We start from the raw sequence: 6,373 nt of genomic DNA, 5'->3' as shown, positions 1-6,373 counted from the left end.
GTTCTGATAAGTTCCATGAGATTTGAAACAGCCTGGCCCGGACCCTTCATGCCCTACAATCTAGGGTGTACTCTTGAGCTTGGTGTATCTGGTCATTCATCCTGGGACAGCCTTCATTCGTTCAATTGTTAACAATATCCCAGTCAAAAAAGACTTAGGACCTGAAGCTTTCATTCTTGAAAAGTAAAGCCAGGACAATTAAGAGCATTAACTGGCAGAACTCAACTCTTGGTTTATAACCTCAGTCCAGGTATACAAAGGCAGTTTCAGGACTCCATGTGTAAAGACCCTCCTGTCCCAAAGGCAGCTCAGAGGATCGCTGACCTTGCTTCTTGCAGGTTTCTCCTTTGAGAGCTTTGGATGGAGAACTTCCTCGGGTACCCTTGATAAATTTAGGTGACTTTCTTTGTTCTGTTGGTGGGTTTGGGGGAAGGACAATGGCTTAGAGCTGTGTTTCCAGAAAAAAGAAAACTATTGTTTAGTTGCCAAGAGTGCTGGTGAGACCATCATCAAGCCTGACAACCAGAATTCAGTACCTGGAACCTACCTGGGGAAAGGAGAGAACCAATATGGGTTCTGATAAGTAGGAACCCCAAGGGAATCCACTAAGGAGCATGGGTTCACCTCTGTATAGTCTATACATAGAACTGGATACTAATGAACAATGTTTTTGGACTATTCTCCACATCACACCTTGTTGTCAGAATAATGCTCCCCAATTCCCAGCAAATATGTCTGTTCTCATCTCTGGAATCTGTGACTTTGTATTCTAAGATATAAGGGATGTTGCTGTTATAATTAAGGTTGAGAATCTTGAGATGAGATTACTGGGGATGATCTAAGCAAATCTATTTTAATTGCATGGATCCTTCAAAGAAGAGATGGCTCAGTGGTTAAGAGCACCAATTGCTTTACCAGAGACCCAGGTTTGATTCCCAGCACTCATATGGTGGATCATGGATCACAACCATCTGTAACTCCATTTGCAGGGGTTCCAGTGCCCTCTTCTGATCTCAGCCTGCATCAGACACACACCTGGTATGCATTTGGGCAAAACGTAGATATAAAATAAATAAATCTAAATTGTTTCTTAATCAGGGAACTATTGTGTGACAATGGTTAGTAGGGAAACACTGTTACAGAAGCACAATCAGGGAGATGCAATTGGCATTGTTAAGACAAAGAAAGAAGCCATGAATCAAGAAATGAGGGAAGACCAAGGAAGGCAGAAAAGTTGGGAACAGATCCTCCTAGAGCCTCCAGAGAGCATTGCTGCCACCAACACCATGGTTTTGGCTCCATGTGTCTTGTGGTCACAGAAGAAGACTTCTGGTCTAAAGAAGTATAATGAATTGTTTTGAATGAATGAGTTTGTAGAATAGAAAGCTAACCCAGCACCTCCTTTCCAGGAGCATGCAAATTAGGACCCAGTTACTAAGAACTTAGTCCAGAACAAATGTTTGCCTTTCCAAATCTAGTTTGCCTTTTGACCAAGCAGGCTCTGGCATCAAAGGGCATTTTGGGTACTCTCTGTTGGAAGCAGTGAATCACCTGCTTCATGCCTGAAGGGGGTTGGAATTCTTTGTTAGAAGCTTGGGTCCTCCCCACCTCCCACCACTCTCCTCAGAGCTGGGTCAGCTCTGCTGATGTGAGCCCAGCATAAGAAGGACCTGCCCTGGAGAAGCACTGTGTACATTTCTTCATCGACACCACATTCTAAATAGACCAGATCATTTCTGCCCCAAGTGAGGTTTACAGTGTTAAAAGGAGGCTGAGTGTTATAAGAGGGGACCTCTAGACCAGGACAAAGATTCCCACTGCCTTGCCTTTTTTCCTCATAGTCTGTATCAAATACTTCCACCATCTGCCCCAACTTGTTCATCTAATGTCGGCGCCCACTAATCATTCAGTTATTCAACAGTTCCTTACTAGGTTCTGCTACTTGTTAGACACCTGGAAATTTTCCCCAGAGGAGCTCTGGGACTGTAGTTTATAGACCTGTAAATAGGTCACAATACCAGGACAGTAACTAACTCTACTGGGAGTGAGTGAGGAGGAGCCAGCTGAGGACCTTTGAACCAAGGGATCGAGCTTGAAATTTTGCATTGTGACACACTGCCAGCAGAGGAGCACAGCCAGGACAGGTTTGTTTTTTTAATTAGGTTTTTCTATATAACCCTGTCCTGGAACTTACTCTGTAGACCAGGCTGTCCTCAAATTCACACACATCCACTTGCCTCTGCCTCCTGAGTACTGACTGAGATTGTGCACCACCATGCCTGAATGAGACAGGATTTCTTATTTGTTTTGTTTTTCCTCACTGTTGGTCTTTAAGATTTTTCTTTTTTGCTTGGGGGTGTTGGGAGTCAGACTCAGGGCCCTATGTGTGCTAGCTCTACCCCTAAGCCACATCTCCACACCCATTTTCTCTAACTATAAAATTCACAGCCATAAGATGTGTATATGGATACATGTTAACACAAATCTAATCCTTTTGCACATATTTCTCTGCAAAGTGGTTTTTATGTAACCATATGTCATGGACACTATATCTGTTTCTGTGACAGTATACATATGTACTGTGTCTTCATATTTTCATATTATTTTATTATATGAGCACACCGTACTTTTTTTTTTTGAAATGATGAGTTCTCACTAAGGAAGGCCATGAATGCTCAGTCTTTCTGCTTGAGCCACCTGAGTGCTGGGATTGGCCCTCAGCATCAGACACAGTTCATACCATGCTTTTCAATCAACCCTTCATCAGAGGCTTTTCCAGTTTCTCCTTACTATAGCCTATCCTATGGATCATGAAGCTGTCTTCCAGAGACTTTGCATTGAGATATATCTCCTACCTTAAACCAAGAGATCTACTTACCTCCCTACATCTTTCCCTGAGATGGTTATTGCCATTGAAAACTGTCTGATTTTCAGTCTTTAAAGATAAGTTGAGCAGCTTCTATATACTCTTGCATTTCTGTTTGTGAATTCCCTATCTATGGTAATAGCCAAAATCCTTGGCTAATGAAAATGGACACTGGAGTGTGTGTGTGTGTGTGTGTGTGTGTGTGTGTGTGAGAGAGAGAGAGAGAGAGAGAGAGAGAGAGAGAGAAAGAGAGAGAGAGAGACAGAGAGAGAGACAGAGAGAGACAGAGAGAGAGACAGACAGAGACAGACAGAGACAGACAGAGAGGGAGAGAGACAGAAGACAGAGAGAGGAGAGAGAGAGTAAGAGAGAGGGAGGGAGGAAGACAGACAGAGAGAGAGAGAGAGAGAGAGAGAGAGAGAGAGAGAGAGAGAGAGAGACTTGAATCTCTTTGAACTGGTCTTCTTGCCTTCATCTCCCAAGTGCAGATTGTGCATGCCACATTTGTCTCAAGTAACTCTTTTTTTTTTTCCTTTTCAAACATGGTCTCACTATATAACCTTGGCTGGCCTAAAACTATGTAGATCAAACTGACCTCATGAACAGAGACCCACTTGACTCTCCCTCCACAGTGCTGGAATTAAAGGCAACCACTAACACACCTAGCAAGACATTTATAGCACAAAATGAGTTTCTTTAGAGATTATCTGCAATGACAAGAGACAGGGTGGGGCACATAGGAGCACTTTCATTTTCTGTGTTTTAAAGACACACTTGTTTTCTGTATCTTAACACACTCAGTGTTAGTGGATTGTTTGCTCTGAGTTAACCATCCCCAAGTCCAGACTCCCCTGATCCAGTGGAAACTCAGGGAGTGTACTTGATACTTCAAGAAGTTCCAAAGTTCAAACATCCACAGAATGAGAGGAGAGCTCGAGGGACAAGAACAGGACAGGCACAGACAACCCATGTCTCAGAAATGTTGCCAGCCACCCGACCAGGGCAAGACCAAACTCTAGACAGATCAACTGCCTCTGTGGCCCCACCCACCTTCTCTCTGTGGACTCTGTTGCCTTGAGATAAGAGACAGGACAGTTCTTAAGGTATTAACCTGCTGCCTTCTCAGACTGATGATTCTGAACAAAACCTGACTTACAGATTTAAGTCCTGCCTCTGCTCATTGACTTCTGTGGTATCAGATGTTGTGAGCCCCAGTCTTCAGATTCCAGAGACTTCTGAGAGGGCTCTGGGACTCTCCAGTAGTCCCTGAGTTAGCAGAGAGTCCTGATCAGTACCTGGATGTTGGGTTTCTGGAGTTGTAGGTTGTGAAATTACCCAATGGTTTCCCTTGGGGACTTTCCCTTCCTATACTCCCTGACACTTGACATGGTTTTCTCTTGGCAAGTTGAATTATGATACTTTCTAGTTGTTTCCATGGGTAAGGTTTGTCTGGATTCTGGTTTAAAAAACTTTTCTGTTTTTAAAAACCCTGGCTTATGGCTTGTGTGGCCTCCAATATCAAAATCCCTTTCTGTAGTCTAGTTTATTTCAGAAATCTGTTAAAATGGATGGTGCAACCTCCCTTCCTGGGGACAGTCCCTTGAGGCATGCCCTGGCTAACTGACCGTTATGGTTATGGTTAAATTAAAACAAAATCAGTTCCTCCTAACACTCTACCCCCAACTCTTCAGGGAAGCAGATTGCTTTTGTATCCAACAGTCAGGAAATATGGATTAACAAAAAAAAGAGTGTTGTTCTCTCCCTCACTCATATGTATATGTCTGTGTAGTTGGCTGTGTGCACATACATACACATGAGTGCACCACTAGAGAGTCCTAAGGCTGGGGGAAGATACCTCCATTGATCTTTCTCCACATTAGGTATCCAAAGAGTATTTCTTTTACAGCCTGGGACTCACTAACTCCAGCTAAGACTAACCACACAGTGTGGTAACTCTAGCTCTTGATGAAATATAATATTTTATACCTCGCAGGCTACTGTGAAACAAAGAAAATGTATGGAAAAGAGTTGTATTTTTCAAATCCAAGCAACAATAAAGCTTGCCTAAAACTTGAAAAACATAAGAAATTTATAGCTTAATAATGGGTGGATAGATAACATTAATTCATTATAATGTGTCATGAATATTCTTGGATCCCACTTTCATTCTGTCTCTACTAATTTCAGCCAGAAATGTTTCACAAATGTTCACACCAAGTTGTAACTTACGTGTATGGTGTGCTCCAATGTGCATAACCATGTACCATAGAATTCCCTCACTGGTAAAATACAATGCCAACAATCAGCTGAGGGTACAGTGGCTGGATGACACCTTTCCAATAACACAGAGCTTATAGATATAAGGAACAGAGGACAGGAGGGACTAATATGGACATGTTCTGTACTATAGAGATGAAATTGTACTCCATATTTTAAAAAAGGTATCTGTACATACATGTTATCTCTAGGTTAGCATCTACATACTGTTAAGAGTTTGTTCTGAGATAACCACTTCCCAGTCCAAATGTTCCTTGGAGGGAACAAGGTTGGTACCAGCCAAAAAGATAACTATAGACTCACATTTCAAATAGTGCCTGACCAAAGATCCACAGAACAAGGAAAGAGCACAAGGGATGTGGCTGACCACCTGACCAAGGCAAAACACAGCTCTAAACAATTGCCTCTACCTTCCCCTCATCATCCAGCTTCTCCGTGTATGCTCTGATAGCTCAAGGTGAAAGCCACATCTTTATATTGCTGTGACAATGCACCATGACCAAGACAACTTAGAAAACATTTAATTGGGCTTATGGTTTTAGAGGGTTAGAGTCCATGATGACTGAGTGATGGAGTGACCACACAGAGGCAGGAACAACTGGAAGCTCACACCATGAGCAAGAGGCAGACAGCTGCTGGGAATGGCACAAGTCTTTTGAAAGCTCAAAGCCTGTTCTCAGTGGCATACTTTGTGGGCATCTCTGCCACCTTCTTAGACAGGGGCAAGACAAGCTGTAGGTGGCAAGAAGGCAGTTCAGTTCAACAGGACTCAGAAGCAGGTGATGGTTCAAACTTTGGGAGTCTGACCCTGAATTGTTGATTTAGGAATATTTAAGCACAACACAATTTAGTGAAGTGCAATGCAATGGGCACATAAATCTACTTGAACAAAGTAAGCTAAATACAAACCAGACATGAATCCATAGAACTCTTTGTAAAGTTCATAAAGATAGGTTACAAGAAAAACAAATTTTGATAAGAGTCTGGGAGGGATCCACTGCTGGAAACTCTCCAGCCACACAGACAACATGAAGGGCACCAGGCTAATAAGCACATCAGTTCCATCCTTCTGGGCAGAGAACAGGTTTGCCTTCCTTCCCCTGAAGAAACAACCCCGTGTGTTTAACATCCAGATCCTCCCAGCACAGTGGTTCTCAGCCTTCCTAATGCTGTAACCCTTTAATACAGCGCCTCATATTGTAGTGACCCCCAACCATAAAATTAGACACC

At 42.9% G+C, this 6,373-nt stretch overlaps 1 protein-coding gene across 1 annotated transcript in view; it reads left to right on the top strand.

Moving 5' to 3' along the window:
• Nucleotides 1-6,373, top strand: part of LOC117704596 (spatacsin-like) — a 70,660-nt gene that overhangs the window by 37,499 nt on the left and 26,788 nt on the right. The window lies entirely within an intron of this gene.

Source organism: Arvicanthis niloticus, chromosome 2 (genome assembly GCF_011762505.2).
Source record: "Arvicanthis niloticus isolate mArvNil1 chromosome 2, mArvNil1.pat.X, whole genome shotgun sequence".
Classification (NCBI taxonomy): Eukaryota; Metazoa; Chordata; class Mammalia; order Rodentia; family Muridae; genus Arvicanthis; species Arvicanthis niloticus.
This window is presented reverse-complemented; position numbering and strand designations above follow the sequence as displayed.